This window comes from Podarcis liolepis (genome assembly GCF_965112155.1).
Source record: "Podarcis liolepis genome assembly, chromosome: 15".
Lineage (NCBI taxonomy): Eukaryota > Metazoa > Chordata > Lepidosauria > Squamata > Lacertidae > Podarcis > Podarcis liolepis.
Window position 1 is genome coordinate 37368639 of NC_139566.1, and position 26773 is coordinate 37395411.

The 26773-nt window shown below is 45.7% G+C and overlaps 1 long non-coding RNA gene across 1 annotated transcript in view; it reads right to left on the minus strand.

Moving 5' to 3' along the window:
• Positions 1-26468, minus strand: part of LOC310693994 — a 33850-nt gene extending 7382 nt beyond the window's left edge. Inside the window, exon 1 of the long non-coding RNA XR_014519462.1 lies at positions 26400-26468. This is a non-coding gene — a long non-coding RNA (uncharacterized lncRNA). The remainder of the gene's footprint in view (positions 1-26399) is intronic.
• Between the last annotated feature and the right edge of the window lie 305 nt (positions 26469-26773).

Below are 26773 nucleotides of genomic sequence, written 5' to 3' on the forward strand. Positions count from 1 at the left end.
AAATGTAAGTTCACAGAAATCTTTGTGATGGTGAATATAAAATCTGATATGCAAAAGTGTTGATAGGTTTGAAAGATTGTAAACAAAGAAAATCGGTGACCTTTCTTTGCAAAATGGCAGCCCAATTTATAAGAAATAAATTGGCAACCTTTATTTTTGGGATTCAGCTCAGTTTTCTTTCATCAGAAACACCCAGCTGCTCTAAATACCATCACCTCCCTCAATTTTGGCAAAGTGGTTAACTCCAGCAATCCTAACATAAATGGGTTGTAGCCAGCGAGGTTTTACTCTGAGCCCACCTGCTGGAATGAAAGAGCCCCAGTTAGTCATGCTCATTAATTTTGATGACTCTGAGCACTGGAGGCAACCCTATGTATCGAACAGAAGTTGCATAAACTGCCCTTCAACAAAACTAAGTCTGAGGATAGTCTTTCCTCTCCCCCTCCCCTTATCTGATCCGATCTCTGCAAGACATCAAGGGAGAACTGTTTCCTCCCCACCCCAGGAGTAGATGCTCTTGAGAAATGAGTGAGAAGCCAGCAGATGTTTCTTGATGCTCAAATGAAGGATGGGTGGGTTTTATGATTCCCTTTCTGGCATCACATCTCCAAACCAGTCCTGCTTTCCAGCTGCCTGTCACAGCACTTAGATTTCATTTGCTCTCTCTTACTATAATTCATCTCACTCTCTTTATATCCATTTGTGCAATCAAAATTATACACGGTGTTTTTGTTTTTGCTTTTTTGCAAACCTACCACGGGAGGGAAACGGGAGATTAGCAATAGCTTTTTCATTAAGAACAAAAAGTCAAAAAGAGATAGCAGTTGCCGTTATTTTCTAGATTTTGGTGGCAAATCTCATATCTGCATTGTCAATTGTTACTGAGTTGGCAACACAGACAATGTGGAATGAATGACTGAATCTTGATTTGCGTCAGCCATCGGCCATAGCAATAAAACAACAATACGCTATACAAAGAATAGAAATAAAAAGTCAGTTATATAAAATACATTTTAGGGTTTTGAATCAATAGTCAAATAGTGGATCTTATTCTGATTGCCCCAGCTAAAAACCTTGCAACCTTTGCTGTCACCTGCTCATCTGCCAAGAGAAAGGACACTGTGGCAGTGGCTGGGCGACCCGGAATGGACAATACAGTCATACCTTGGGTTGAAGTAGCTTCAGGTTAAGCATTTTCGGGTTGCGCTCTGCAGTGACCCAGAAGTAACAGAGCATGTTACTTTTGAGTTTCGCCGCTCGCACAGACGCAGACGCTCAAAATGATGTCACACGCATGCACGGAAGTGGTGAAACGTGACCTGCTCACGCACAGTCGCATGTTATGTTCTACTCAGGATGCGAATGGGACTCCAGAACAGATCCTGTTCGCATCCAGAGGTACCACTGTAAAAGAGGGGTGATAGCCTCATTCCTCAAGTTTTTATAAAGAGTGCAAGCCAGCAGGGCATGCGCCACCGATTCGGTACTGCCATCTCCACAGGAACATAAGCGTTTTTCTGTTGGAACCGTCCCTCAAGTACAGCCAAGGGCAAAAGACAATGTGGAAAAGGATGATGGACCCAGAATGTATTGCTGCTGAGCATCCTGGGAAATGGCGCTTCCAAGGCCTCTCAAGGCAATTCATTGAGTCAGGAGCCTCAGGAAGTTTGATTTCTCAGGTTCCCAAGCGGCAATCTTGAACAGCACCTGCTCCTTAAAAGTATAAGGAAAACCCTTCTGGATCATAGTGGCCAACCTGTGGGAAGCTCACAAGCAGAACCTGACGCAACAGCACTCTCCCCAGTTTCTGCTAATGAGTGGGAAACCTTTTCCTTGACCTCCATGGCAACCCAAGTAAGGATATTCCCATTTAGCTCAAAATGCATATTCCATGTCCGCCCAGGGGTTGATCTCCTACTGAGCTCCAAACATTTGTTCGCAGAGAACAGCTTCATTTGCTAACACTTGAACAATTTTTGCATTGAGCCAGCAAACTATTCCGCCTCCCCCCTTTCTGCTGCACTTGCCAAACCATCTGATTTTTCTGAGAACCCATTTTGCTGAGGCTCAGCAATCAGACGCACTGGAGCCAATATTCAGTCTGGTGCCGAGCAAAAGTGTCGTGAGGATTTAATTACCTGAGCACACACGCTTATTCTGCATATGGTGGATTTTAAAGAGAAGCATGGGCTCTTCCTCTGGGGATGAAAAACTCCAGCAGTTTCACTCCACCTTATTAAAGTTCCATCTAATGTTGATGGCAAAATAGTTTCAAATTAGATTTCCAGCTGAGAGTAGAGATCTGAGGCATCCATTTTTTAGACTATTTGGGGATAGTAGAATAATAATAATAATAACCCACAGAGATGAGGATTGGTTTGACCTTCTCTAAGGGCACAGACTCGAGAATGTGTACCTCGGTTCCATAATTCCCTTAACATGTGGAAGGCTTTTTTGTATAGTAGACAAGAAACAAGTTTGCTTGCACTGCATTTCAAAGCAAACCAACCTAATTTGCAGTTCCCCAATTTATAAGTAGATTGGAAGACAGTGAACTGGTTTGCAAATTTACCCCCCTCCAAAAAAAAGGGGGGGGTCAGTCTGGCATGGGAAATGAGTACAAAGAAGGGGGAAATTTTCACTCCATAAGACGCACCTGCAACTGTATTTTTCGCTCCATAAGATGCACCTGCAACTGTTCTTAACCTGAGGTACCACTTTAGCTAATGGGGCCTCCTGCCGCCACTACGCAAGTTCTGTTCTCATCCTGAAGCAAAGTTCTTAACCCGAGGTACTATTTCTGGATTAGCGGAGTCTGTAACCTGAAGCCTCTGTAAACTGAAGCGTCTGTAACCCGAGGTATCACTGTAAATCATTTCCCAGAATGCTTTTGCAATCTCATTGATGAGATTCAAATCTCTATTTTAACTTCTCCTTCCACCTCTGTTAACAGCTCCCTATCTGTTACCCATATTCTTTTTTTTCACTGGGAGACTTGGAAGGTCTGATGTATGTATGTATGTATGTATGTATGTATGTATGTATGTATGTATACCTGGTCCTCAGGACTCTCCATAGAGAGAGTCTCCAATCCATGCCTTTCACCAGCTCTACTTTACACCCGCCTTGGTTGTTTTGGATCAGTTGGAATGTGTCCTTGAACTCTTATCATTCCGCTTGCTTGCATGGATGGAAGAAGAAGAAGAGGAGGAGGAGGAGGAGGAGGAGGAGGAGGAGTTTGGATTTGATGCCCTGCTTTATCACTACCCTAAGGAATCTCAAAGCAGCTAACTTTCTCCTTTCCCTTCCTCCTCCACAACAAACACTCTGTGAGGTGAGTGGGGCTGAGAGACTTCAGAGAAGTGTGACTAGCCCAAGGTCACCCAGCAGCTGCATGTGGAGGAGCGGGGAAGCGAACCCGGTTCACCAGATTACGAGTCCACCGCTCTTAACCACTACACCACACTGGCTCTCATGGAGGACAGAGAAGGGTGGGTGGGGTGTAAAAACTAGCTTACTGCACTTCCAACTTTTGCCTCTGGCCCCAACCAAAAGGGAATGTGGCCCTCTGACTAAAAGTTCCTCCTTTCTGTCCTTGTTTCTGTTCATTTCCACTGTATTAGCAAGATACTCCTTTTTGCCTCAGCAACTGTGGCTGGAACTCATTAAGAGATGCTTTCTGTCTATGGGTGTCAAAAGGCTGGCACTCAACTGGACATACATATGTGTGCATTCAGTTAAAATTTATTCCAGCTCTGCTTGTCTCTGGGCCTTCAGGAAGTCAGTGGTTTTTTGGGGGGAGGGGGTTGTTTTGTGAGCAGAACCATCAAAGATCACCTCTTTGGTCTTTATAATGTTAATTTTGAGTCCAGAAAGGTGAGTGACTGAGGAAGAAGTTCACTGAACAGAATAATATAATCTCAACATGCATATCCAAGCTCTGAGCTGGGATGCTGCTTATGTTTTAATAATGCCTTCCTGTTGTAGATAACATTCTAAATGCCATGTAGCTTCTGAATATTGATTTGTTTGCTTTAGAAATTGCTTTCCTCCTCCTTGGAGAACATTGTTAGAAAGACTCAGCCATGACTGGAATGGCCAAAGACAGATTCTGATTAAATTAACTGATGCTAAATTAATTCTTTTTCCCTGTGTTAGAATTTACTTTTTCAGGGAAACTTGCTTCCTCCACAGGGAGTTATGAGGCCTGAAATATAGCCCATGGTTAGCAGGGCTCTTAATTGGCCTGATTCAAACCTTCTCAGATAAACATTTTGACCACATTTTTAGGAGTGGCAGGAAAGAAAAATGACAGGGAGGACCTGGCATTGAGTGGTACTTCCAGGGTGGCGGACCTAACTTATTTTATTTATCAGTATTTAATACCAGCGAAAAACAATGTAAGAGGCTTCTCTTCTCCTCTTTCCCTCTTGCTTCAAACTATTTTGGCTCTGGCTTTCCCTTTGCGGAAACTATCTCCCTCCATCTGTGAATTCATCACCACCACTTATTCAATTTATTAGTTGTTGGACGCATCACTTACAAAAAATTTAAAAATATGAAGCATGACATAAAATCAGAAGAAAAAGTACAATGTGATACAGAAAATAACAATGCAATAACCTCTGAAACCCAATAAAAGCGCAGCAAAAATGTACCATTCACCATCTCACCATGCAACTGAGGATGGAAGAAGGGAATCTTTGAGTTAAACTTCACCTACACCAGGAGAAAAGCCACAGGAGGATGCTGGCAAAAAAGGGAAAGAGCCTGTGGTGAGCTGGAGGTGGTCCATATCATGTTCAAGTCACTGTAGGAAAGGTTTAGGGCTGCAGGTGGCCAGGACTAAAGACCCTGGATTATGGTCTTAAGGCACATGAGGACACCGCCACCGTGTTGCTGAAGCTTAATACCAAGCTCAATTTTGAGAGCAAATCCATGTGCATGGTAAAGGTGTTCACCTCAGAATCTGTGGAGTGGAATGGGGGGACTTTAGTCAAGAAACTGCGGTCTGTCTCATGACTAAAGTAGAAGAAGAGAAGAACAGTTTGGATTTGATATCCCGCTTTATCACTACCCTAAAGAGTCTCAAAGCAGCTAACATTCTCCTTTCCCTTCCTCCCCCACAACAAACACTCTGTGAGGTGAGTGAGGCTGAGAAACTTCAGAGAAGTGTGACTAGCCCAAGGTCACCCAGCAGCTGCATGTGGAGGAGCAGGGAAACAAACCCGGTTCACCACATTACGAGACTACCGCTCTTAACCACTACACCACACTGGCTCTCGAATGTCTGTCTTGAGAGCAGAAGCATTCTTCTGTCCAGAGTGTGATCAAGCTAAGACAATACAGTCCTACCTTGGATCTCAAACGCCTTGGCTCCTGAACAATTGAAACCCGGAAGTTAGTGTTCCGGTTTTCGAACGATTTTCAGAAGCTGAATGTCCAACATGGCTTACGTGGCTTCTGATTGGCTGCAGGATGCTCCTGCAGCCAATTGGAAGCTGCGCCTTGGTTTTCGAACGGTTCCGGGAATCGGTTCTGGGAATCCCAGAACGCATTCTGTTCGAGAACCAAGGTTTGACTGAACTCCAAATACATACGGTTCAGCAGTCTTCTGAAATAGGCATTTTGTATCAATTTTCTTGGAAAATGTGCCTTTTTGTACACCTTTCTTTAAACCCTGGAGCTGCATTGCAAAATTTGGGAGAAGTGTGCCTTCCAATGGTTAGCTGTATTCCATTATCTCTGCATTGTATCCAGCGTTGCTCCTCTTTTAAGAGTAGACCCACTGAAATTAATGAACCTGACAAACTTAGGTCCATTAATTCCAATGGATCTGCTCCAAGCAGGACTTAGCTTGGGTACAACCCTCTACAACTCCTGGAATTGCAAATTAAGTCGTTTGCTCTAAAACTGTTACAGAAAATCACCAAAGTACAATAGAACTTCCTTTGTATGTCTGGCCCCTTGGCAAGTTTGGTGATGGGATTAGGCTTTCCTTGGCCAACAATCAGCTCAGCAATTGTCACCTCTGGGAACTTCCTGGAGTCCCTTTCAATGGGAAAATAGCTTTGGAATGGAGGAAACTGGCAAAGGAGTTGATTTTATATTATTTTTAAAGCTAGGTAAGTTGAAAGGAGCTGTCAAGTTGAAAGGATACATTCAGGCATAATATTTGTAACATTAACTTTAAAGTTGTGCCCCCCCCCCATAATTTCTGTAACAAAAGCACAGATTCCCCCACCCCTCCGTTCCTAGTTGGCATATACAGTGGTACCTCGGGTTAAGTACTTAACTCGTTCCGGAGGTCTGTTCTTAACCTGAAGCACCACTTTAGCTAATGGGGCCTCCTGCTGCCACCGCGCTGCCGGAGCACGATTTCTGTTCTTATCCTGAAGCAAAGTTCTTAACCTGAAGCACCATTTCTGTGTTAGTGGAGTCTGTAACCTGAAGTGTATGTAACCCCGAGGTACCACTGTACGTGAGTTTGAAGTTTGCCTCCATTTTTAATTCAGAAGGCAAAATGTGCCTGAAGCAAAGGCAGATCTAGGGGAGGGCAACCAGTTTGGTCGCACTGGGTGCGGAGCTTCTGGGCACCACAGCAGGTGCTGCAACAAGAATGTCCAACAGAAGGCGAAAGGCAGGGTGTGGGTGTGTCAGATTTTGACGTTGCACAGGGGGCCACTGAAATTTGAGAAGCCAAGATCCACCGCTGCCTGAGGGATCAGCAATTCAAAAAACACTGTTGCAGATGTTTGCTGGTAGAGCACCCTTTTTAACAGGCAAACCAAACAGCACTTAATGAACAACAGAGAGAGAAGGAGAGGCAGACGTTCATTGTGGAGTGGAAGGGAAATGGAATAATTTCATTTTGAGATTTAGGAGTTCCTTTGCTTCAGTCCCTCATTCATAACAATAGCAAAACTGGGTTGAAGAAATCTTCTGATCATATATATTCTCTTCCCTCACCTTGGGAAGAATTATAAAGTCGGAATGTCTATTCTTTCCCATCTCCATATTTTATTTTTAATGCTAGAGTAGCTTCTCATACTCGGCTATGCAAAACACAATGGCTTTATGATTGCATGATGGCACTTTCTTCTGATTACCACCCTGAAGAAGGAGCTGACAATCTTCCTTCGCTCAGAAGCCAAAGTACAATCTCAGGTCTCCTTTCTGAATAAAAGAGACATCGTCGCTCTTCTTCACTGCAGTCAAATCAAAGGGAGATTGGAGCCTGAGAATGTAAGAAGTTAACAATGGTGTGTTTCAGAAGCTTCTCAGCAACAGCATGGACCTTGTTTCATGTGTCATTCTTTGAACACTCTGCTTCCCCCATGCCCCCAACCCTTCCCCCCCCCTTTTTTTTCTTTTTGCAGATCCCACACATGGTCACCTAAAAGCAACATCCATTCAGCACCGGTGACCAGAGTGTCTGAACGGAAAACCTTATGAGAAAAAGACAGTTTTGAATGGCAGGCAAGCTTGTGAAAGAAAAAGGACAGTGGCCCTGCTAGCTGGGGAAAGAGCCTCATTTACAGTATATGTTGTTAATAGGCAGCCACAAGATGTGCAGTTTTGTTGTTGTCGTTTAGTCGTTTAGTCATGTCCGACTCTTCGTGACCCCATAGACCAGAGCACGCCAGGCACTCCTGTCTTCCACAGCCTCCCGGTGCAGTTAAAGGTAAAGGGACCCCTGACCATTAGGTCCAGTTGTGACTGACTCTGGGGTTGCGGTGCTCATCTTGCTTTATTGGCTGAGGGAGCCGGCGTACAGCTTCCGGGTCATGTGGCCAGCATGACTAAGCTGCTTCTGGCAAACCAGAGCAGTGCATGGAAATGCCATTTACCTTCCCGCCAGAGCGGTACCTATTTATCTACTTGCACTTTGACGTGCTTTCGAACTCCTAGGTTGGCAGGAGCAGGGACCGAGCAACGGGAGCTCACTCCATCGCGGGGATTCGAACTGCCAACCTTCTGATCGGCAAGTTCTAGGCTCTGTGGTTTAACCCACAGAGCCACCCACGTCCCGGTGTAGTTAGGGGCTTATAAATAGATCACCCATCTATTGAGCATTCATCCTGAGTTGCTTGCAGCAAGCATATGTGAGGGTTAGATTAAATCCAGTCATTATTGAGCATTTGTTCTGAATTGTTTACAGGGTGGTTTTACAACAATGAGCATTCTGATTTGATTGTGCTGTGTTTGCTAGTCCTCCTGTTAGTCATTTGTTCCTCCCACACTTTTCAATGCACTTCCTGGTCACGTTCCAAAGCCTTTGTCAGCATATAGCAATCCCTCTCTCTCCCTCTCTCTCTCTCTCTCTCTCTCTCTCTCTCTCTCTCTCACACACACACACACACACACATGTCATAGCTGGGGAACTCCAATCCAAAAGTTATTCCTTGAAGGGTAGGCCTTATCTTCACAAGAGGGGCGGGTTAGCAGAAGATAAATCTCAATCTACTAATAGAGATCTCTGGGCAATTTGCTTCCGGTCAGGTCAAACTTTTAGCACTTATGGTCAAAGGCTTCGTAAAAATTCAGACAGGCTCAAAGGTAATATGACAAATTACACTTGCAACCCAACTACTAAAAATACTAGGTCTATAAAACACAATAGCTATAAACCAGAAAGAGGGATTTTGGCGGGGAGGAGCAATAAAAGAAATGATTTCTTTTTGAAAAGAAGCAATAAAACACAGAATAAAGTTATTCACAATAAAAAGCAATAAAACAAAAAAATTAAAAAGCAATAAAGTGAAAAATAAAATTATCATCATCATGACAATGAATTTATCTTTGGAAGCACTTTTGCATAGATTCTTGCAGAAGCCAAAGCAAAAGGAGATAACTTACAAAAATGCCAGCAGCTGACACTAGATTTATATTTTCTGCAATGTTGTGTGTGTGTGTGTGTGTGTGTAATCTCAATAAAACAGTATCTGGAAACTTGAAGACAAGGTTCCAAATCCAAAGGACAAAATGAAATTTAATGTGTGGAATTTGCAGTAGATCAGCAAAGGACTTCTGTTGTCTAGCAATAAGCAACAATGATAAGTTTGCTGGGAAAGAATGTTTGGGGGGGGGGCAAAGTCTGGAGCAGGTTTTTGTGTTTAAGGACTTATTGGCTTGGTTCTGATGCTGATCACAAATTCCCAAGCCGAACAAGTGCTCAGAGCAGAGGCGCCAGGTTGCCCTGAAGATTGAGGGGGCCTATTTGTGAGGTCATGTGCATGAATGATGCGTGCATGATGTCACGTTGTCTGGAGAAGGCAGAGCATTCTGGAGGAGCCAGCTGTTGAAGCTGCGACACACATGACATCACGTGTGCATGACCCGTGCCAGGCCCCCTCAACAGTGAGGGGGCCCAGCCCCTTTCCAACACATATTGAGAGGGCGGAAGAGGCACACTGTTCCTTACTGTACATCTAACTGAATGGGACACTATTTTGCACCTGGAAATGGTTGACGGACTAGGTTGGCTTGAATCCAAAGCAAAGTAGATCCCACAAACCCAAGATCTTCTAACCTCTGCTGTACATGGAGTAGTAGTAGTAGTAGTAGTAGACTGGGTATTGTGTGTATGGGGTGTTGGGGGAGGGGTAGCACCTCTGGTGGGGGACACATCAGGCTCCTTCTGAGGGAGTTTTTCCACCTTTGGTCCCCACCCAGCACTCAGTTCTTACCTCTGGCTCCTAGAAGCTGTCAGCATGTGACAGCAGCCACACCCTAGGAAACAGCTTTGAGTGGGTGGCTAAACCAGGTGAGGATAGCCAATGGGTCTCAAACATTCAGTGAGTTAGGAGTTTCCTCAGCATGCAATGACAGGCTCTGGTGGATTGAGCAAACGAGAGACCCATAGTGCCCAACATTCAAGAAGGCAGTTCCTGTGCATGCTGTAGAGGGAAGTGAGGGACAGATGGCACTCGTCAACCTGGGAAGGTAGCCCATCTAAGGCAAGGAAAGCTCTGATCCTAAACCTCTACTGCCTTTTGGGATATCTTCAGGAGAAGAAAGGGCCAAGGAGTTAACCCAACACAAATCCAGAGTAGAGTCCCTAAGAAGGTTGGATGGCGCCTTGTATGCCTCCTTCCAGCAACTCCTGCAGCCAAGCTGGGGCCAAATGTATTGCTCTGCTTTCCTCTGGACCACATCAGTGAGGGTGAGGGAGATGCTGTATTGTCATCTGGGCAAACCAATACCTCCATACACACTACCCGGGCTTGAGCCCCAGTTCTGGGAGCTAACACCCAGTGCCACTTCCTAGATGAGTGGAATGTTGAAAGGCAGACAGGTGGGGATTGGCTCAAGGCAACAACAACAACAACAACAACAACAACAACAACAACAACAACAATTTATATGTGTTCAGTTGATGGACTTCCATTTCATGCGGCTCAATGTGGTGCCTTCCATGGTTCCAGTTAATTTATATGTGGTCCATCTAACTGGGTCGCCTGAGGTTGGTGGGGCATTAGCCCTGCACACACATCAACTTTCGTGCCATTTGATGGCGACCCGAGATCTCTCCTGGCACTCCTTGTAGTCAATCCAGTGAGATCCTTTCAAAATGTGCAGCTGCATCAAATACCAACACAATTACAAAAGACCAACAAAATGCCAGCGGCAAATCATCTTTCCAGGATGGTTTATATAGCTGTGACAACTTGATATATTGGCTGTGCAGGCAGGAGGGTTTTCCATATCCCACCAGCGGAGAGAATTATGCCTTGCAATCTGCCCCAGCACTGGCCTCTCCAGGGCTCCCAGCTCCAAGGCACTTGCATGTTTCTGTTCGACTCATTTACAAGCAAAACTCAGAAATCCCCGCCTATAGACAAGCTTCTTATAGAGCTTTCCGAGAGCATATTGACAGAGCAAAGACAGGATCCAAATCCCTAATCCTGCTAGCAAGCCAACTTTTATATTTTCTCTGCAAGATGAAACCTTATGATCCCTGCCAACAAAATCAATAGCATTATAGATTTCTTTGTTGGGGCAGCGGGAGTGGACCAGAATGTAGAGTTACTCCTAATTCTTAAATAAAAAACCCCTGGCTGTTAGGATCTAGCTATTTTCCGCACTGGTTGTACAAGCCAATCTGGATTTTATGAGAGCCTTCACATGATACAATAAAACTCTGCCAATTTGTTCCACCACCTCAATACTCTTCACTGCAGAGAGTAAACAGAGCATTGATGGATTGTGTTTCAAGCTACACTACTCACAGACATATTGTAGTTCCTTTCCACAAAAGTCCGTAAAATATCTAACCTGCTTTCCAAATAGGTGGAGTATTTGAGAGAGATGCTGCCCGTTTCCTGATCCATGTCCCTGTGAAAAAACCGTGCTAATTGGCACCTTTTCTGAAACAGCTGGTTAAAAGTATAAGTTAGACTCATAGAGGGGACCTTGAGAGACATCTGGTTTTGGGAACCTGAGGCCTCTCTGTATAGCCCTCTATATAGTCCTAGGCTAAGCATGTCCCCTCCTCAGCCTCCCTCCCCAGGCCACACCCAACCCTTCTTCATACCCTCTGTGGGTGTTTTCACCTAGCTAGAACATGTCCTTGAACTCTATTCATTCGTCTTGGCTGCCTGGATGGAAGCTAGAGAAGGGTGTGTAGAAACCAGCCTACTGAGCAAAGGTCAACTTTACATATACTGTGCCACTCACTTCTGCCTGTGGCCACACACACCACTGGAAGGTGGCTGTGTGGAAGGTGGCCTTCAGGCTGAAAAAAAGTTCTCCATCCTGATCTAATTCTACCCAATAACTCAGTGTAGGACAGGGAGCTGTCCAGCTGCTAGTTGAAGACCTTCAGCTGCGCTTGAACCCATGGAGCTTACATGATGCCACATCGAGCAATTGTGAGGGTGGGAGAGCGTGTGTGTGTGTGTGTGTGTGTGTGTGTGTGTGTGTGTGATTGCACAATAGCCCAGATCCACTGTAATTGTGCGACTTGAATTTGCTGGTACGCAACTGAATGCCACCCACACAATCTCAAGGTTCTTGTATAATCCAGACAGTGGACAAAAATGTGACGCTATTCACCTCTAGAGTCCTTCAAGATCACTGGAAAGATTTGGAGCTATCTCTTAATAGTACAGTCCTGTGCATGTCTACTCACAAATAAGTCCCATTGCACTCTATACCCCACATAAGTTGGTGGCATTATTATTATTACAATTTATTACCCTCTCTTCACTCCATGGTCCCAGGGCAGGTTACAACAACAAATAATAATAATAATAATAATAATAAATTTTATTTATATCCCGCCCTCCCCAGCCAAGACCAGGCTCAGGGCAGCTAACAACCAATAATAAAACAAGTTGATTAAAATACAACTTAAAAAACAAGATTAAAATACAACATTAAAACATTAAAATGCCGCCTCTTCACAGGAGGAGAAAGGAAAAAAGAAAGATGGAGAGGGAATCAAATTGATTCTAACCCGAAGGCCAGGCGGAACAACTCTGTTTTACAGGCCCTGCAGAAAGAAATCAGATCCCGCAGGCCCTGGTCTCATGAGACAGAGCATTCTACCAGGCCGGAGCCAGTGTCGAAAAGGTCCTGGCTCTGGTTGATGCTAATCTAACTTCCTTAGGGCCTGGGACCTCTAGGGTGTTGCTATTTATGGACCTTAAGGTCCTCCATGGGGCATACCAGGAGAGGCGGACCCGTAGGTACGAGGGTCCTAGGCCGTTAATTAAAACACAAATGTTAAAAACAGTTATAAAAAGCTTGTAATTATAGAAAAAGAGTGGGTTGTAAAATATACATCTCAAGTGCCTAAAGCTAGGATTAAGAGAGGTGTCTTGGGTTTTAGCCGAAGATCTGCCTTGAGAAGTGAGGGGGAGATATGGATCTTATACCAGTTTCTTCCATCCGGGGCCGTAAAGAATACATTGCAAGATGATTGAGATGTCAGCTTGTTACAAAATGTGTCAACATGATTTTAAACCTGAGTTTAAATGCTGTCACATTTATTGACAGTGAGAAAAATAGCTTCGGTGTGCAGTTTTCAAGAGCAAGACCCCCCCCACACACACACACATCTGATGTACAGATTTAAGCACTTCAGCAACAGAGGCTGTCTGACAAAAGGAATAAGGAGAGAGTACAAAGTTCAATGGTCCAATGTTTTGACTTTAGCAGCCAGATTCTTATAATCATCTGTCAGTGTAATAAGCCAAGAAATGAATGAGCTTTGCACCACTGAACACGTTCCCTTCTCTCACACCTGAAGTCTCCAATTAAGCTTAGTTTCCTACTTCACTGGGACTGGGCAGGGGTGCCATCTAGGGAGGAGCCAGGGGGCTGAGCCCCTCCCAAAAAAATTCAAGGAGGGGGCCAGGAGGTCCCCATTGGGCCTGTCAGGAGCTCATCCTGCACTCGTGTAGGACCCTGGCAGAGACACGTGCCTGACTGGCATGTTCTCTCCCTTCTGGTCGATCGTTTGGGAGCTTCAAAAGCTTTCTTCAGCCCGAACATCACAGCAACCGATGCCAACAGATATCAGCACACTTAGGGATCCGCAGCTTGGGTAACAGACCTTAGCAAATCAGCATTTTGGCTAATCTACTTTATTTACATATAAACACACAGAGAGCACGGCAACATGGCTCCCTCTCTCTCTAGCATCAGACAGCAAAGAGAAAAAGAACAAAGGGCAATAGTCCCACTTCACGGAACACAGTAACACAAACATCCTGTCTCCGTCACTTCCCGCTTTGTGGAGTCAAAACACACGCCGTCATGTGATAGACAAAAATCCCATGACTGCAATCATGGAGCAGGAATTCTAACAGGGCCTACCCGCAGCCATCGTGGGCCCTACCAGAAGTTCCTGTGGCTACACTGGTAGGCCCTGTCAGGCCTTTCCATGGCCATGACGGGCCCCGCCAGAACTCCTTCTGCCATGTGATATCACGCGTGGTGGGCCCCACCCCCAGTTGAGTGGTACTCGACAAATGTGGGACTGGGAAATTATGGCTACCAGCTTTTGAACAACCCAGGATCTTTCAGCATGTTGGAGGCAGTGATGCTTTTAAATTCTAGTTGCTGGAAACCACAAGATAGGAGTGTGCTCTTGTGCGCATGTTCTGCTCCCTAACTTCCCACAGTTATCAGTTTGCCCACTGTGAGAGCAGGCACTTCTTGTGTTCTTCTTCAGATAGTGGCATCTCATATTCTGTAGCCACTTTTGCAAGGATTACAGAGAAGGCTCATAAACAAAAGAAACCCATTTCCTTATCCCCCACTATGACAACAGTTCACAAATTCTTACAAAGTTTCTGACAGTACTGTCTCTCATTTTGTCCAAATTGGGTAATGATGGCTACCAGCTTTTGAAAAAGTCAGGATCGTAAAACAAGTTCAAACTGTGGTTTAAGATGCTGACTTGTTTCAAAATGATTAGCCATAGTTTAGTAGTTTCGAAGAAATGGGAAATGTGGTCCGTTGGAGACTTCCACCTTGCATACAGGTGTGCTGTGAAGAGAGGGAAACCAAAATGATCAAGAAGATGGAGTGACAGGCCCCCCCAACTGCTTCATGAGGAAAGGTTGCAGCATTTGGGACTTTTTACTGTGGAGAAAATGTGAATAAGGTTAGGCACTGTTTAGGCTTGCCATACACCAGGAAAATTCCTGACATGTCCTGATTTTGGGGTGTAAAAATGGCATGGGGGCAATTGGCAAAATGTCAGGGAAAACCTGGATGTATGACTCAGAAAGCTTAAAATCACTATTTTGGGGTTAGATTTTCCCCAAAAAGCTCCCAAATTTTGGTGGGTTTCTAAAATAAAAAATAATTTTTTGTGGTTTCCTAAAAAAGAGCCCAACAATTTTGATATGGCAACCCCAGCACTGTTGTCCCTTTGGGAGGAGACTGGCAAAGTAGATGCTAAGCAGTTCCACCATCTCTCTGTCACCTAACAGCGTTTCTCCAACTTCTCCATGCAGAGGAACTATGACTTCCTTGTTCTTCCTCTTGCTTTGAACCCTTCTTTTCATTATTTTTAGAGAGGTGCTTTAATTATCTTTATTAAGCCCAGGATCTAAATTTACCTAGCTGCACCAGTGGTACAACAGTACGGTAGCCCTGCCAGCCATCCCAGCAGGTGAAGCTGTCCCCATTGTTGCGTCACATGGCAGAAAGTCTTCCCCAGCTGGATTTCCGCCTGTCATACACCTTGTGAAAGGCACAACAGTGCCACTGGGTGCTCTGACATCAGCCTTCCATCAGCCTGCTTTGCTTGGCTGGAAGTCTCCTTCTCCTCCGCAGTCGGGAGACTTGCCCAAACTAAGGCTCCAATTTGGTCTCTGCTCTCTCCTTCTCCCTCGCATGTTACCGGTCCCTGTGGATATAACTCCAATTAATAAAAAGGCATCTTTATCTAAGCATTATCATAATACAAAGACTCAAGGGGGACACAATTCCTTCATGCTTTTTGCTGATTTAAAACTCACAATTCTCCTCAGAGCTGGCGGGGGGGCGGGGGGGGGCTTTGCTGGGAATGAAAGGGAAAGGGATAAAGGGCATTGTAACATTTCATCGGAACGAGGCCTCACACTTGGCAAAAGCACAATGGAGCTTGTTAAATTTGGAGCGTTTATAAGAGCCTTATTGCTGTTAGATCCCATGACGGAGCTATCATTTTTTAAAACACACACACACACACACACAGAGAGAGAGAGAGAGGGTTCACTTGGACAGAAGCTCTGTGCTCCATAGTTCATTGCTTCTCTGGGAGAATCTGTAGGAAATTAAAACAGGCAAGCTAAAAATGACCAGAGAGGTGTTTTATTTCTCTCTCCCCCATTGAGACTGGCTGAGATAGCTCTATGCTGCCTGTTGTAAACAAAATCTGCCCTTTTTCCCTTATGGGGCATCCAAGAGCCTGTATAGAGTCCTTATGTGTGTTCCCTATTGGTAGGAGAAAATAACAAAGGCCAACCAGAGAATACTGAGAAGCAAAGCAGCTAGTAAGCCTGATCTTTATTGATCTGCTGCAGCAGGGTGCTCCCCTCACATGCAGGAAAGGAGGAGGACCCAGAAGCAAGGTGTGCCTGCCCTTATATAGACATTTTAAATTCCCTGCCATGGAGCTCAAGACCACCGCTCCATACATCATCCATCCATCACAGAAGGGGTGTAACCCAAGACCACCACCCGACAAATTTCATACCTACATCACAGAAAAGGTGGTCTACAACAGAAATTTGAATGTTGTTGTTTTTCCTGTCTGCCCGGTTATCTGATAATGCCTTATCTGATTGCCTTTCCTGGTAGTCTGTCACCATTTGAGATGGTGATTTCCCAATTCCTCAGAGAATGGGAAGGTTCCCTCACCCTCCTCCCTCCTTGCAGAAAAAACATTTAGTCAGTTTGGGAGTCAAAATGGTTTCAGGTCGGTCTTCCTGTGCTGATCTATGTACGTGCTTGATTGGTACATTTATGAACATTTATTATATATATAGGTAAAGGGACCCCTGACCATTAGGTCCAGTCGTGACCGACTTTGGGGTTGTGGCGCTCATCTTGCTTTATTGGCCGAGGGAGCTGGCATACATGCTTAGTCATGCTGGTCATGTGGCCAGCATGACTAAGCCGCTTCTGGCGAACAAGAGCAGCTGTGCTGGTCCCGGGGGGGAAAGGTACTAATACCGTAGCCGAAGTTCAGTCCAGAGTCTCTAGCAGGGTAGACGATCACTAGATGAGACGCGAGGTCCGAAACAGGGAGCCGGGCGGGGGAGCAGGAACACTGGTGGGTCAGCAGTGGGCAGCCGGGCGAGGAACAGGAAACCGGAGAGTCAGGAGCAGGACGCCGGGCGAGGAACAGGCACACTGGGAGTGCAGATCTAGGTCTGGGTAAAGCAGGTACTCCACAATGACGTTGCTCCCGCAACCTGGGACCGGGCTGCCTGACCTTTATCTTCTTCTAAGGCCGGGGGCGGTCCCGGCCCCCAGGAGCCCCACCTCTCCTGGCCTTAAGGCGAGCACTCCTCCTGGGAGAGACCAGTTCCCTTCGCCTCTCTGCCCTAAGCCTCTGCAGTTCAGGAGAGGCCGAAGGGTTACTGGGCCCCCGGGGGAGGCTCACCTGTAGCCACTGAGTCCTCCAGCACCTCTGGGGCCAGAATGGTCTCACCTGGTGCCTGCCCCTGAGGATCTGTCACAGGTGCAGGCTCCTCAGCATCTAGGCCTTGCCCCAGTTCAGCCGGCCCTGGAGGCGGGGACTCCTGTGCCGGCTGGGATTCAAAAAGTGCACCTTGGTACGGTCGTCAGGGAAGTTCCGGGCGCGCCCCTGAATATACAGCTTGGCCTGGGCAAGGAACATGGGAAAGCTGGCTGGGGCCCCATCAAATTTCTCAGGCAAGGCCACTGGGTACTTGCCAGGAGCCGGGGCGTCGGCCCCAGGAGCCGGTAGGGCGTCCAACCGCTGCTGAAGTGCCGTAACCGCGTTACTGAGCTGCTGCACGGTGTGCGTCAAGGCCTGGTTCTCCTGGGCTATTGCCAACAGTCTAGCTGCTTGGTCGGCCATGGCCTCTGACTCTTCCCGAACGCACCCCAACAAAGAGGGAGTGCGGGTGTGGCGGGAGCAAACTGTGCTGGTCCCGGGGGGGAAAGGTACTAATACCGTAGCCGAAGTTCAGTCCAGGGTCTCTAGCAGGGTAGACGATCACTAGATGAGATGCGAGGTCCGAAACAGGGAGCCGGGCGGGGGAGCAGGAACACTGGTGGGTCAGCAGCGGGCAGCCGGGCGAGGAACAGGAACACCGGAGAGTCAGGAGCAGGAAGCCGAGCGAGGAACAGGAACACCAGAGAGTCAGGAGCAGGAAGCCGGGCGAGGAACAGGCACACTGGGAGTGCAGATCTAGGTCTGGGTAAAGCAGGTACTCCACAACGACGTTGCTCCCGCAACCTGGGACCGGGCTGCCTGACCTTTATCTTCTTCTAAGGCGGGGGGCGGTCCCGGCCCCCAGGAGCCCCGCCTCTCCTGGCCTTAAGGCGAGCACTCCTCCTGGGAGAGACCAGTTCCCTTCGCCTCTCTGCCCTAAGCCTCTGCAGTTCAGGAGAGGCCGAAGGGTTACTGGGCCCCGGGGGAGGCTCACCTGTAGCCACTGAGTCCTCCAGCACCTCTGGGGCCAGAATGGTCTCACCTGGTGCCTGCCCCTGAGGATCTGTCACAGGTGCAGGCTCCTCAGCATCTAGGCCTTGCCCCAGTTCAGCCGGCCCTGGAGGCGGGGACTCCTGTGCCGGCTGGGATTCCTCTGGTTCACTCTCAGACTCGGAATCCCAGGCCATCACAGCAGTGCATGGAAACGCTATTTACCTTCCCGCCAGAGTGGTACCTATTTATCTACTTGCACTGGCGTGCTTTCGAACTGCTAGGTTGGCAGGAGCATGGACCGAGCAACGGGAGCTCACCCCGTCACGGGGATTCGAACTGCCGACCTTCTGATCAGCAAGTCCTAGGCTCTGAGTCCTAAGTTCCACAGTGCCACCCGCGTCCCTTTTATATTATAGATATATAAGACCTTAAATTTTATAATTACACTGCCGGCCACTGCAGCCGCAGAAATAAGACAATGGCTGAGTGCTGCTCTTTCCTTTTGCTAGGTTTTAAAAACAGCAGCATATAAGGAGCTTCTAAGCCAGGGGTTGGGGAATGTTTCTAAGGTAAAGGGCCACAATTCCTCGCAAGTTGCCAGCCAGAAGGGCAGGGCCAGAAGCAAAAAATGAATGGAGTGTTGTAAATAAAAATATGCCCTTTTCCCTTATGGGGTATCCAAGAGCCCATATAGAGTCCTTACATAGGTTCCCTATTGGTAGGAGAAAATAACAGAGGCCAACCAGAGAATATTGAGAAGCAAAGCAGCTAGTAAGCTTGATCTTTATTGATCTGTTGCAACAGGGTGCTCCCCTCACACGCAGGAGAGGAAGAGGACCCCCAAAAATGCTGTGCAAGGGCTTATAAAGACTTTTAAAATTCCCATTCTCTAGATCAAGACCACCATGTGTTATTTTTATATGATATATTTATACAAAGACATCCATTTACAACATATGATGTTATTATTTGTGTTGCAACAGATCAATAAAGATCAGGCTTACTAGCTGCTTTGCTTCTCAATATTCTCTGGTTGGCCTCTGTTATTTTCTCCTACCAATAGGGAACCTATGTAAGGACTCTATATGGGCTCTTGGATACCCCATAAGGGAAAAGGGCATATTTTTATTTACAACAGGAGCAGCATATGCAAAAGAAACAGCGCATTGTCCTTATTGGGTGTTGGAACCAGGTGTGTGCTGGCGCAGAGCCCCTGTTCTCTCCTTCACCCGAGACACCTTACAAGGCTCACTGTGTACAAAAGATGCTCCTCTGAACATATGCAGAGTGTCTTTCCCTCACGCACTGTGTGGGTTCTCACCATCCCATGACTAATCTCCTTTGTGCACTACAAGTCCCAGCAAAGGAAGAATGGATACAAAAACCTATGGAATATGCAGAAATGGCAAAACTTACCGGAAGGATAAGAAATCAAGGTAACAATTTTTAAATAAAAGAATGGAAATGGTTTATTGAATATTTACAGATAAATTGTCAACAGATAAAAACATTGGCAGGATTATTGTAATACAGTGGTACCTCGGGTTACATACGCTTCAGGTTACAGACTCCGCTAACCCAGAAATATTACCTCGGGTTAAGAACTTTGCTTCAGGATGAGAACAGAAATCGTGTAGCAGCAGCGCAGCGGCAGCAGGAGGCCCCGACAGCTAAAATGGTGCTTCAGGTTAAGAACAGTTTCAGGTTAAGAACAGATCTCCAGAACGAATTAAATTCTTAACCCGAGGTACCACTGTAACCTGCAGCTTCATAAGAGTACAGTGGACGCTCGGGTTGTGAACATGATCCATGCGGGAGGCACGTTTGCAACCCGTATTGCCATGTCTGCGCAGGCGCAGGTTGTGATTTGGCACTCCTGTGCATGCGCAAAGCGCAATTTAGAGGTTCTGCGCATGCGCGAGCCCTGAAACCCAGAAGTCACCCATTCGGGTACTTCCGGGTTCGGCACGGTGCGCAACCCAAAAATGCGCAACCTGGAGCATCTGTAACCCGAGGTATGACTGTACATATTTAAAGAAGGTGAATAAATGAGCAAACTAAGTTAATTTGGATATGCAGAAGATATTAAAAATAAATTTAAGGAACTGCAGAAAGAGGGGGGAGGAAGTCAAGTTTTGAAATGTCAAAATGATTGTAAAATTAGTGAAATGTATAAACTTGAAAATTATATTTTTAAAAAAAATACACCCCCCCAAAGAACCATCTGTTAACAGCCTTGCAAATTGCAGCATGATAACAAGCTAGTGAAAAATATAGTAAAGAGAGACACAATATCTATTGGGTAGCATCCAGCTAAACAGTTTCACTAGTGCAAGGATTTTTCACTGTGCAATGGGTCTTCCTCACCTTCTCCTTTCCCAGGGCACTTCCTGCCAGGAAGGTTGGTGAACCCCCAGAAGAGAAGTTGAACAGAGGGTGTGTGGGGAGAGGAGAGGGCAAGGAAGTTCCTTTTTTTAAAAAAAAAAGAAGAGATATTTATTGAAATTTTGCAGACAATAAAAGGTTACAAAATTAAAAATAAGAAATAAAAAAGAATAACAATAATAAAAGAAAAAGAGATACAAAAATACAAAGACAAAATACATAAAAAGTAAAAAAAAGAAGTTAAAAAGAAATCAATATTTTCATGTCTTATATTTAATTTACTTGTTTCCTGACCTCCTCACACCCCCCTTTTTTGCATTCCAGTTCACATGGTTAATTCAGCAAATCCTTACCCTCTATCATTTATCTTTACTCAATATCTTAACCTATTATAACTATATATTTTCAACCATTGTCAATCCGTATTTACATATTCTTGTTAATCTTTTTACCAATACCGCTTATTTTCAATCCAACATCCCTTTAACATTCATTAATTTTACAGTATTTCTGCAAGTAGTCTAAATTTCTTCCAGTCTTCTTCCACCACCTCTTCTCCCTGATCTCGGATTCTGACAGTCATTTCTGCCAGTTCCATGTAGTCCATCAGAGGGCAAGGAAGTTCCATTGCACAGCTAAGTGTCATTGCACTAACACAGGCATAGGCAAACTTGGCCCTCCAGATGTTTTGGGACTACAACTCCCCTCATCCCTAGCTAATAGGACCAGTGGTCAGGGATGATGGAAATGGTAGTCCCAAAACATCTGGAGGGCGAGTTTGCCTATCCCTGCACTAACAGAAGTGTTCATCTGAACATTGCCCATTCACTCAGTGAAGGGGAGGGAGGAAAATAAGGAAAGCAAAGGAATAAAAAAGAAATTTCTGCAGCCATCTCAGCTAAAGAGCAGGTATCAATATTTGGTGACCTAGAGAATCAATACTGTGGTACCTTGGTTTAAGAACACCCTGTTTACGAACTATTTGGTTTGCGAACTCCGCAAAACTGGAAGTAGTGTCCTGGTTTGTGAACTTTACCTCAGTGTAAGAACAGAATCCGAATGATGGAAGGGCACCGGCAGTGGGAGGCCTCATTAGGGAAAGCACACCTCGGTTTAAGAACAGTTTTGGTTTAGGAACGGACTTCCGGAACGGATTAAGTTCGTAAACCAAGGTACCACTGTATTCGGATTTTCTAAGGAGCTTGGTATACTCAGGGTTAAGCAGCTAACTAGACTGGCTCCATGATATTATACTCCTTAACAGGTCTGGAATGCGATCTGAGGCCAGCCCATCCAAGGAGCTCTGAATCCTGGGAATTTGCAAATGGAACAGGTGAAAATGTAACTAGTGATAATTGATGATTCATTATCTGCAATTAACATTTGGTAAACAGGTGTTCAGAGACATATAAAATGAGGGATGGGAGCAGAGGGATGTTTAGATTCTGGGGTAGTTGGGAATGGAAGTTCACAGAGCATTAAGTCTGTTCAGCTCTTAGGAAAATAATAGAGTTGTCTCCATACACCTGAATGAAAGTGCAAGATGGGTAATGTGGTTAAATGGTCACAACTTTATTAAAGGAACTCGCCAACGATCTGCAAGCAAATGCATCCGTGGCCTGCCTCTGCACCATGTGGGCATATCTAATCTGAGATGAGATATGGAGCAAGCTCCCTTCCTCTGAGAGCCAGTGTGGTGTAGTGGTTAAGAGCGGTGGACTCATAACCTGGTGAACCAGGTTCGATTCCCCGCTCCTCCACATGCAGCTGCTGGGTGACCTTGAGTAAGTCACACTTCTCTGAAATCTCTCAGCCTCACTTACCTCACAGAGTGTTTGTTGTTGGGGAGGAAGGGAAAGGAGATGGTTAGCCACTTTGAGACTCCTTAAAGGTAAAGGTAAAGGGACCCCTGACCATTAGGTACAGTCATGGCCGACTCTGGCATTGCAGTGCTCATCTCGCTTTATTGGCCGAGGGAGCCGGTGTACAGCTTCCAGGTCATGTGGCCAGCATAACAAAGCCACTTCTGGTGAACCAGAGCAGCGCACGGAAACGCCGTTTACCTTCCCGCCGTAGTGGTACCTATTTATCTACTTGTACTTTGACATGCTTTCGAACTGCTAGGTTGCCAGGAACAGGGACCAAGCAACGGGAGCTCACCCTGTCACGGGGATTCGAACCGCCGACCTTCTGATCAGCAAGCCCTAGGCTCTGTGGTTTAACCCACAGCGCCACCCACGTCCTTGGGGACTTGAAACTCCTTAGGGTAGTGATAAAGCAGGATATCAAATCCAAACTCTTCTTCTTCCTCCTCCTCATTTCACAGGGGTGACACAGCTCTGGCTTGAGGTCCGGCACTCAACATTTGATGGCTGCAAGCCTTTCATCACCAACTCACCATAAGGATGCCATGCTGACAATCCCAGTCTAGACCATTGCTCTCCCATTGGCGTGCTGCCCAACTGTCCCATTTTAAGAGGGGCATCTCAGATTGATCCCAATCCTGGGTGTCTCATTTTGGCTCCCCTGCAGGACCAAAAAAACAGGTGGTTGTTGGTTCTATGCCTTGGCGGATGTCACGGGGGCAAGGTGGAACTCCTGCCCAGAACAACCCCCCCTGGAATGATAAGGCTAAGAGAGAGAGGCTGGTCCAAGGCCACTCAGTGAGCTTGGCTTCTAAGTTGGAGGAACTATCATGAGGGGCTAAGAAAGAGACTGAAGGTACTTTCTATCACCTTTGGTGGACATGCCCGAAGATTAAGGCTTTCTGGGAAATGATTTATAATGAAATGAAAAAGGTACTTAAATGTACTTTCCCTAAAAAACCAGAGGCCTTTCTCTTGGGCATTGTCGGCCAATTGGTGTTAAAGAGGGACAGAACTTTCTTTATGTATGCTACAACAGCAGCAAGAATACTCATCGCAAAGTATTGGAAGACACAAGATCTACCCACTCTGGAAGAATGGCAGATGAAAGTGATGGACTATATGACATCGGCTGAGATGACTGGCAGAATCCGTGATCAGGGAAAAGAGACGGCGGAAGAAGAATGGAGAAAATTTAAAAGCTATCTTAAGGACTACTATAAACTTGATGAATGCTAGAATGTCGAGGTTTTCAAAAAAAAGGGATACAGTGATATAAGATCAGATTATAGAAAAGATTAAGATTACAGAGGTTGGAAAGGAATATTTAGAAGTTGCTAAAAAATTATGGACATTGGGATGCAGAAAGGGGGGGTATGGGGGAGTCCCGGAAAAGAGGTTTATGAAAAAATGTTATGAAACTATATGTGTTTGTATGTCTTTTTAAGTGTTTGTTTTGTTTTTAAAAAAATTTGTAAAACCAATAAAAATTTTATAAAAAAAAAAAATATCATGAGGGGCTAAGGCTATATCTTTATTAGCCTGATGATTAATGTGGACCTGATTTCCACTTTTCACACTACATTCCTCTTAAGTCTGGCACATCAAGCATATGATTGAATAATATCCACTGTATCTGAGGACGGGAACAGAACTGACATCAAACAAAACTCAGTAATCCAAATGGAACAATAAATAAAAGGGGGGAAATCAAACTTGAATTAATAGCTGATACTAATGAATGAATAAGCTTACAGCCTGAAGTCATGAAAAGGCCATTAAGTTTTGCAAAGCATCTATCCATCAAAAGAAAAATATATACATACAGCAGCATCATAAAGATAATAAATTGTCAGATGATATTCTATCAAGCATCATTGTAAATACATTTTCATCTTTGGGGAGCCTTTTGCTTGTCAGGAGACTCAGCATGTGTGTGTGTAAGCAGGGGAAGGAACATAATTTCTAAAACAAGTCACATAGCGCCCAGATCAAGGAAAGCAATAGTAGCACTCTATTCTGCTTTAGTCAGGACTACTGTGTTCAAATCTGGGCACCACAATTTAAGAAGGATGCTGACAAGCTGGAACGTGTGCAGAGGAGGACAGGAAGATGATCAAGGGTTTGGAAACTAAGCCTTATGAGGAGCGCTTGAAGGAGCTAGATATGTTTAGCCTGGAAAAGAGGAGACTGAGAGGAGATATGATGTTGTTGTTTAGTCGTTTAGTCGTGTCCGACTCTTCATGACCCCATGGACCAGAGCACACCAGGCACTCCTGTCTTCCACTGCCTCCCGCAGTTTGGTCAAACACATGCTGGTAGCTTCGAGAACACTGTCCAACCATCTCATCCTCTGTTGTCCCCTTCTCCTTGTGCCCTCCATCTTTCCCAACATCAGGGCCTTTTCCAGGGAGTCTTCTCTTCTCATGAGGTGGCCAAAGTATTGGAGCCTCAGCTTGGAAAAGAGGAGACTGGGAGGAGATGTGATAGCTATCTTCAAATATCTTAAGGGCTGTCACACGGTGGAGGGGGCATGCTTGTTTTCTCCTGCTCTGGAGGGTAGGACTCGAACCCATGGCTTCAAGTTGCAAGAAAGGAGATTCCGGCTAAACATTCGGAAAACCTTTCTGACACTAAGAGCTGTTCAGCAGTGCAACTGTCTCCCACGAGAAGTGGTGCACTCTCTTTCTTTGGAGGTTTTTAAGCAGAGATTGGATGGCCATCTGTCATGGATGCTTTAGCTCAGATTCCTGCATTGCACGGAGTTCATAGAGTTGGAAGAGACCCCAAGGGCCATCGAGTCCAACCCCCTGCCAAGCAGGAAACACCATCAGAGCACTCCTGACATATGGTTGTCAAGCCTCTGCTTAAAGACCTCCAAAGTAGGAGACTCCACCACACTCCTTGGCAGCAAATTCCACTGTCGAACAGCTCTTACTGTCAGGAAGTTCTTCCTAATGTTTAGGTGGAATCTTCTTTCTTGTAATTTGGCTCCATTGCTCCGTGTCCGCTTCTCTGGAGCAGCAGAAAACAACCTTTCTCCCTCCTCTATGTGACATCCTTTTATATATTTGAACATGGCTATCATATCACCCCTTAACCTCCTCTTCTCCAGGCTAAACATGCCCAGCTCCCTTAGCCGTTCCTCATAAGGCATCGTTTCCAGGCCTTTGACCATTTTGGTTGCCCTCCTCTGGACACGTTCCAGTTTGTCAGTGTCCTTCTTGAACTGTGGTGCCCAGAACTGGACACAGTACTCCAGGTGAGGTCTGACCAGAGCAGAATACAGTGGCACTATTACTTCCCTTGATCTAGATGCTATACTCCTATTGATGCAGCCCAGAATTGCATTGGCTTTTTTAGCTGCCGCGTCACACTCTTGGCTCATGTCAAGTTTGTGGTCAACCAAGACTCCTAGATCCTTTTCACATGTACTGCTCTCAAGCCAGGTGTCACTAGAGTTAGACTAGATGACCCTTGGGGTCCCTTCCAATGCTGAGATTCCATGATTCTATGATTCTTTGGTATCTGGCTTCTCATCTCCTATTTCCCATTTCCCTTTTTCGCACTTGAGCTGTTCAAGTTAATATAGTTGTGCTGGCTGTATTTGTTCAAACGGAGACTGTGTCTTCTGTCTACTGACATTTGCGCTTTGTATTTTAACTTGACTGGCTTCTGGCCCTATTAAAGGCATTGACCGCCTGACCATTTACGACAATCCACTGTAGAGCAGCAACAGGGAAGCAGTGTCCCTCCTTATGTTGTTGGGTTTTGTGAGTGGGGTCCCACATGGGTCCAGTCTGTCTCTAGTGCTGTTTAACATCTCCATGGACAGAGAGGATGAAGCATGGGTAGGAAAACTAAGGCCCGGGGGCCGGATCCGGCCCAATTGCCTTCTAAATCCAGCCTGCGGATGGTCCAGGAATCAGCATGTTTTTACATGAGTAGAATGTGTCCTTTTATTTAAAATGCATCTCTGGGTTATTTGTGGGGCATAGGAATTCGTTCATTTCCCCCCAAAAAAATACAGTCCGGCCCCCACACGGTCTGAGGGACAGTGGACCGGCCCCCTGCTGAAAAAGTTTGCTGACCCCTGGCATAAAGCATCCCAACCAAGTCCCATGTTTCAGGCTGGTGTTAAAAGTTGGGTCCTCCTAGATCTAAAAAGGTTGGTGGTTACTGTGCAGCACCACACTGTCTCACTAAAGATACACCTCGATGCATGCAAGTAAGTAACAGCTGAAAGATTTGGATTTTCTGGTAATTAATTTCAGTCCCCTTTTTGGCCCATATGGATGCTGCTGCTTTATACAGTTCTGTGGAAATTAAGAGGGTCCGACACATGCTCTATAAATTGTGATATTCTGGATTAAGAGTTGCCAGATGTCGTTCCCCTTAACAG